The following is a 6,731-nucleotide window of genomic DNA, read 5'->3' on the forward strand; positions in this document are numbered from 1 at the left end:
TACGCTATGTATTATTAGACGAACTTATCTTACTGATTGTCTGCTGTAAATTTTGGAATTCGGGTGTTTGATTGAAAGAAATTGGTGACGTATCGTCTGATTTGGTATCATTGTTATTTTCGATAACGTCAATACGACTGACCAATTCATCAAATTTTTCAGTTAATGCTTTAACCTGATCGTCATTTTTAGTGTCACAAGCATCAATATGTTTTTGGTTTTTACGTATGGTTTTGTTTAATTTCTTAACGTCTGCTTAGATGGCATCGGGATCCTGTATTAATTCTAATTGTTCAAGTCTGTCGGTCACTGTCTGAAAGTCTACTGTGTGTGTGTGTCTGTTTTTGTTTTAAGATCAGAGATTTCATCATGCAATTCAGTGTTCAACTGTTTGATAGTATTGATTTCGTCTGATACTGCAGCAATGTTGTTGTCTACATATGATTTCGCTTTCATAAACAATTTACGCTTATCTTCCTGTCTCTGTGCAGTAATTGTTTCCATGACTTGTTTCTTTACTGTGTTCTGTTCCTGTATAAATTTACGGTAATGCGTTTCACTGTCTTGTAGATAGTGATTAAACGTTCGTCAATTTGGCTGTTTTGTTGTTCAAATTTCGTATCTACTTTCGCATCCAGTGTGCCTGAAAGTTCTGATGACATTAATTTAAACTCGTCGCGTAACTGTGTTGCGTTTTCAGAACATTGTTTAGCGACTGCACTAATTTCATCTTTAAGTAATTTCGTTGTGGCTGCATGTGCATTACTTAATTCTCGTGCCACAGATCTAATTTCTTCACTACTGTTCCTAGCACAAGCCTTAATTTCCTCACGTAATTGTTCTTTAGTATCATGACATTGCACGGCAACGGCTGTAATCTGTTCACTAAGTTGTTTGTTCTGTTCATTAAGTTGTTTGAAATTGTTGTCTTGTTTATCATTAAGTTGTTTGGAATTGCTGTCTAGTTTTTCATTCAACTGTTTGGAATTGTTGTCTAGTTTTTCATTCAACTGTTTGGAATTGTTGTCTTGTTTATCATTAAGTTGTAGCAATAATGCCAAAATTAGTTGCTGTATTCTCTGTGCTGTGTGACGGTGTTTGTGCATTTGTCACGATTTGTGTACCGGTAACCATTTGGTCATTGTCTGATTCACAAAAAGGTTTGCTAATCGAATGTGCTCTGTTGGTCACTACATCGGAATCAAATAAATCTGACGTATTCTGACTACATTGTTCATCTTCGTGAGAAAAATTTATCTGTTCACAATGCAAATTTTGCAAATCGGGCGTGTCAAACTGGGCAGCGTTCATTATATCGGAACGTGCCGCGTCATCAATTGTTACATTTACTGTGGACATAAATGAATTTGTTTGCTCATCATTAGAATTAAAATCATTACTAGTGGTCGGTACGCACTGATTATCAGTAATTAGAAGATTATTACTATTACACTGACTGTCGCTAGTATGATCGGTCAAATTATTCGAGTCCGCTATTTCACTCATTGCACATCGCGATGTACTGTTAACAGTTTTTCGCTACATTTCTCACAGATCAAAATTAAGCACAAAATGAAACAAAGACGAAGCAAAAATGGAACAAACACAATTACAACAAAGAGCAATAAATTGCCCATGATCTGTGAAAGAAAGAGTGACAAGTTAGTAAATGCGTTGCGCCAGATGCAAACTACATTTAAGTAAATAAGAGCAGATATATAACTGACTACTTCTCAGAAATTCACAAAGAAATACGATCCTGGCCGGTTGTCGCCAAGTGTACCCTCCCCACAAAAATTAGATTCTCATTTAGTGTAACCTCAAAACAGAAAAATTCCTAAACCTCTCTACAGTAAAAAATATAATTATGTCGTTCATTCACATTCAGCGTAACCTCCCTCAGATAAATTCTGTAATCTTGCAATAATACAATGTGACTAATCTCTCAATAATAAATGTGACTCAGTTACAACCTTTGAATAATTGACTGTGAATTTAACCTGGTAAATTTTAGATGTCAGTAGTGCTGCGTCATGGCCCTGAAAGATCGTTCTGAATAAAAAAAAAAGAAAAATTCTTACCTCAATGAAGGACGCCAGATAACGCATATACACTCCTGGAAATTGAAATAAGAACACCGTGAATTCATTGTCCCAGGAAGGGGAAACTTTATTGACACATTCCTGGGGTCAGATACATCACATGATCACACTGACAGAACCACAGGCACATAGACACAGGCAACAGAGCATGCACAATGTCGGCACTAGTATAGTGTATATCCACCTTTCGCAGCAATGCAGGCTGCTATTCTCCCATGGAGACGATCGTAGAGATGCTGGATGTAGTCCTGTGGAACGGCTTGCCATGCCATTTCCACCTGGCGCCTCAGTTGGACCAGCGTTCGTGCTGGACGTGCAGACCGCGTGAGACGACGCTTCATCCAGTCCCAAACATGCTCAATGGGGGACAGATCCGGAGATCTTGCTGGCCAGGGTAGTTGACTTACACCTTCTAGAGCACGTTGGGTGGCACGGGATACATGCGGACGTGCATTGTCCTGTTGGAACAGCAAGTTCCCTTGCCAGTCTAGGAATGGTAGAACGATGGGTTCAATGACGGTTTGGATGTACCGTGCACTATTCAGTGTACCCTCGACGATCACCAGTGGTGTACGGCCAGTGTAGGAGATCGCTCCCCACACCATGATGCTGGGTGTTGGCCCTGTGTGCCTCGGTCGTATGCAGTCCTGATTGTGGCGCTCACCTGCACGGCGTCAAACACGCATACGACCATCATTGGCACCAAGGCAGAAGCGACTCTCATCGCTGAAGACGACACGTCTCCATTCGTCCCTCCATTCACGCCTGTCGCGACACCACTGGAGGCGGGCTGCACGATGTTGGGGCGTGAGCGGAAGACGGCCTAACGGTGTGCGGGACCGTAGCCCAGCTTCATGGAGACGGTTGCGAATGGTCCTCGCCGATACCCCAGGAGCAACAGTGTCCCTAATTTGCTGGGAAGTGGCGGTGCGGTCCCCTACGGCACTGCGTAGGATCCTACGGTCTTGGCGTGCATCCGTGCGTCGCTGCGGTCCAGTCCCTGGTCGACGGGCACGTGCACCTTCCGCGACCACTGGCGACAACATCGATGTACTGTGGAGACCTCACGCCCCATGTGTTGAGCAATTCGGCGGTACGTCCACCCGGCCTCCCGCATGCCCACTCAAAGTCCGTCATCTGCACATACGGTTCACGTCCACGCTGTGGCGGCATGCTACCAGTGTTAAAGACTGCGATGGAGCTCCGTATGCCACGGCAAACTGGCTGACACTGACGGCGGCGGTGCACAAATGCTGCGCAGCTAGCGCCATTCGACGGCCAACACCGCGGTTCCTGGTGTGCCGTGCGTGTGATCATTGCTTGTACAGCCCTCTCGCAGTGTCCGGAGCAAGTACGGTGGGTCTGACACAACGGTGTCAATGTGTTCTTTTTTCCATTTCCAGGAGTGTATACCTGCCCTTACAATAAATTTTTCTGGCACAGCCCTGTGCAATGCTGGCCGATAGATTTGTCATTTACGAAAGGAAACAACTGATTTTTCTTTTTGCAATAATCGGGATGATCATGGATTGGATGAATTAGTAAATTCTTTAAATTGAAATGACTGGTTTGTTAAATTTTGCTTTTTATGAGAAAGATTATTATTAGGAGATTTTTTAAAACATTTACATGGGACTTGAGATAGCAATACTACATATGTGCGAGGCTGCTTTTTACCTTATACAATAATGCTCAGGCTCCGGCATCGCTGCTCTTACTGGATTTGTGGCGATTCGTGAATGAGTCGTTCATTTGAACGACTCTAAATAAAGAATCGTAAGAATCGAATCGTGATACGGACGAATCGTCGTTCACAAGAATCGTAAGAACGATTGCGTGTTTCCGAGTCGTGACGATTCCAAGTTCCAACGATTCATCGATTCTTAGTGCGCTATGCTTCGAAGGCAACTTCCGAATCATGCCGAGTCGTGCCAAATGATTACGATCGCCAGATGGCAGTCAAATGGAGGATGCGTGTGTACAAAGGAAGCTCGGAACGAACAAACGAAGTTCGTGGGCCGTAATATTACTCGTGAAAACCGAGCTGATATTTGGCGGTGGCTGACGGGAACGCCTCTCTGCTGTTGGACTTCTGGGCGGACCTCTTCACCAAGAAGCCCATCTCGACCGCGGGCTTCATCCGTGGCCGCCTACTCCCGCACTCGAAGCCTGTTGCTCTTGAGTGCCTATGGGGGCCGGTCACACATGAGGAGGTCGCTGCCGCCTTGCCGCCCAGGGGATCAGCAGCCGGGCCGGACGGCCTTAGTCCAGCGCCTGCCGCACGAAGTCCTGGTGAAAGTGTTCAATCTCTTCATTCTGGCCCGCGCCCTTCCGGAGCGTCTGTTTTGCGCGCGGACGTCCCTTCTCCCCAAAACGGCTGCTCCAACATCCCCCGCTGACTTTCGCCCCATTACGGTTTGCTCAGTCCTGGCGCGGTCCTTTCACAAGGTTCTCGCGTCACGCCTGATGCGTGCGTGTGCTGTGGACGAACGTCAGTGGGCATTCATCCCCCGGGATGGGATGTTGGAAAACACCTTCATCTTAGACACCGCTCTCACCGAAGCAGTTCGCTCCTGCCGCTCTGTTTTTGTGGCGTCGATCGACGTTTCTAAAGCATTTGATTCGGTGGATCATGCTGCCCTTCGCCCTGTGCTGAGGGCTCATGGCCTGCCGGATTGCTTTATTGAATACGTCGAGCGGTGCTACGAGGGCAGCACGACAGTGATAGCGGGCTGCGCCGGCGTGAGCGAGTCTGTGCAGCCATCACGGGGCGTTCGCCAGGGCGATCCCCTCTCCCCCCTCCTTTTCGGCTTTGCGATGGACTACGTCTTAGGCCAACTGCCCTCCCACATCGGGGCTCGGATACTAGGTTGCAGAAACAACGCTGCGGCCTTCGCAGATGACGTCTTGCTGTTCGCGTCGACCCCGAGGGGCTTGCAGTCCCTCATCGATGCAGCCATTGCAGCCCTCGCACACCTGGGGCTGCAGATCAACGCCCGGAAGTGTTTCACCCTCGCCTTGATCGCGTCGGGGCGCGAGAAGAAGGTGAAGGTGGACGGCGACGTCACCTTCAAGGCAGGCAACACCACCATGCCTGCCCTGCGTGTGGTTGAAACCTTCCGGTACCTAGGGCTGAAATTCTCCACGGCGGGTCGCTGTGTCTTTAGCCCGCGACGCCACCTGGGGGAGCAGCTTGACGTCATCTCCCGAGCTCTGCTGAAGCCGCAACAGCGCCTCCACGCCCTCACCAACGTGCTTCTCCCTGGCCTGTACCATGGGCTGGCCCTCAGCCGCACCTGGGTGGGTGCACTGAAAGCTGCGGACATCACCGTCAGAGCCGCCGTCAGGAGATGGTTCCGCCTTCCGGCGGACACCCCCCTGGGCTACTTCCACGCTCCTGTTGCCCAGGGAGGCCTCGGCTTCCCACCGTGCCGTTGGATGGGGCCAACTCTCCGCCGGTCCCGTCTCCTGGCGTTAAAGAAGATAGGGCCAGCCTGCGACGGTGCAGGCCTGGATGAGGTACAGCGTGAGATCGAGGTGTTGAAGCGGCACCTGACGTGGGAGGGCCACCTCCTCAAGTCGTCAACGCAGGTTGGAGAAATGTGGGCGGCGCGCCTACACATCGCCATTGACGGTGCGGCGCTGTCATCTTCTGCCGCCGTCAAGGACCAGCATCAGTGGGTCGCCGACACCAGTCGCCTGCTATCTGGGCGTGACTACATCGACGCCCTCCGCGCCCGCATCAACGCCTTCCCCACGAAGGCACGGCGCAGTCGCGGGCGGGAGGCGGACACCAGATGCCGCGCGGGTTGCCAGGCCATGGAAACCGCCAACCACGTACTACAGGCTTGCTTCAGGACGCACGGGTCCCGAGTTAAACGACACGACGCAATAGTGCGCTATGTCGCTCGTGGACTCGTGCAGAGGGGCTTCAATGTTTCCGTGGAGCCCCACCTCCGAACACCTGAGGGCATCCGCAAGTCTGACGTGGTGGCGGTTAAAGACGGCATCGCCCGCGTGATCGACGCCCAGGTAGTCGGAGATCACCTCCGACTCGACTGGTGTCACTCCCAGGAGGCGGCCTACTACGACACGCCGTCCATCCGGCGTGCCATCTCCAACTTGCACCGTGACGTTGAGGAGGTGACTGTGTCCACCGCGACGTTGAACTGGAGGGCGCATGGTCTCCAGCGTCGGCGAGGGACCTCGCCGCCTTAGGCTTCCGACCCCGAGAACTGGCGGTACTGAGCACCCGTGTACTGCACAGCTGCTGCAAGAGTTACAGAATCTACAAGCGTATGATGGCACCTAGGCTGATGGAACGAGTCGGCGTCGGCTAGGCTGCTGGATATTTTCTTCGCCTTGACTCCTGGGGCCTGTCAACAGGAGGAATCTCCGTCTTTGTTCTTCTTTGTCTGTTCTTTTCTTTATATTTGTGTTTTCTTCCTTTCATACATACTTTAAATTTTTCTCTTGGTGTTCGCCCTGTAAGTCCCCACCTCGGTGGTGGGCATTGGCGAGTAAGACAACACCCACTTACAGTGCCATGTAAGATTTATTATGTATGTATGTGTTATTCATGTATATGAATAAAGACGGCTGAAATAGCGAGCGTAAAGGCATTTCCCA

This window comes from Schistocerca americana, chromosome 5 (assembly GCF_021461395.2).
Source record: "Schistocerca americana isolate TAMUIC-IGC-003095 chromosome 5, iqSchAmer2.1, whole genome shotgun sequence".
Classification (NCBI taxonomy): domain Eukaryota; kingdom Metazoa; phylum Arthropoda; class Insecta; order Orthoptera; family Acrididae; genus Schistocerca; species Schistocerca americana.